Source organism: Nanorana parkeri, unplaced genomic scaffold (genome assembly GCF_000935625.1).
Source record: "Nanorana parkeri isolate BGI_ZX_2015 unplaced genomic scaffold, ASM93562v1 scaffold305, whole genome shotgun sequence".
Lineage (NCBI taxonomy): Eukaryota > Metazoa > Chordata > Amphibia > Anura > Dicroglossidae > Nanorana > Nanorana parkeri.
The window spans coordinates 320,451-321,417 of NW_017306573.1; positions in this window are offsets into that span (position 1 = coordinate 320,451).

Sequence of the window (967 nt, forward strand, 5' to 3'; positions counted from 1 at the left end):
CTATGAACTATGGGGAAAAACACTGACCCCATAGTTCTCCTTTAAAGTCACCTGTCCCTTTAAGAAAAAGTATCGGTAATTGGTATCGGCAAGTACATGAGGGGATGTACTTGTACTTGTACTTGGGCCTGAAAAAGTGGCATCGGGACATCCCTAGTTACAAGTAATCACAAAAACTGACCAGTCACTATTTTTGTAACGCATGAAGACCCCAATAAACCACTGTAGATACTAACAATGTCTATGTCTGGTTTAGAATTTTATATATTTTCTAGGAGGAGGTTGTAGTCTATTGGTAGATGGGTTTGGTTGAAGTCTTTCCACATGATAAATGAGGTGAAGTGGACAGTCATGGTGAGGAGGACAGTCACGGTGAGGAGGACAGTCACGGTGAGGAGGACAGTCACGGTGAGGAGGACAATCATGAAGGTGATGTGGGGGGATGGAAGAGAAAGGCTCTAGGGTTTTGGGATTACTGGTGAGGGAAAGGGCTGTACCCCTCCCTATTAGATTGTAAGCCCTCGGGGGCAGGGACCTCCTTACCATCTTGTCTTTAATTGCATTGTGATTGTAATGTCTTCCTTATATTGTACAGTGCTGTGCAAACTGTTGGCGCTATATACATCCTGAATAATAATAGTGGTGTGGGTAAAGGGTATGACAAACTGGAACGGATCAAAGGAGTACTGGTGAGGAGAAGGGCATGGAGTGAAGTGAAGGCAAGAGTAGGGACAAGGGGTAGGCAGAAGAGGTGGCCACCATGGGCACATCAGCAGAACAGGAGGACCTGCAACCTATGCTGCTGAAGTAGTTCAAAGTACATTGGGGAGTGCACTTTAGCCAAGCACGCACCCATGTAAACAAAGTCCCTAGTGAAAATGAAACAGGAAGTGAACAGAAGGCGTACAGACCTCGAGTAAAATCAACAGCACGTTTATTAGATTAAAAACCATATTGAAAGCACATG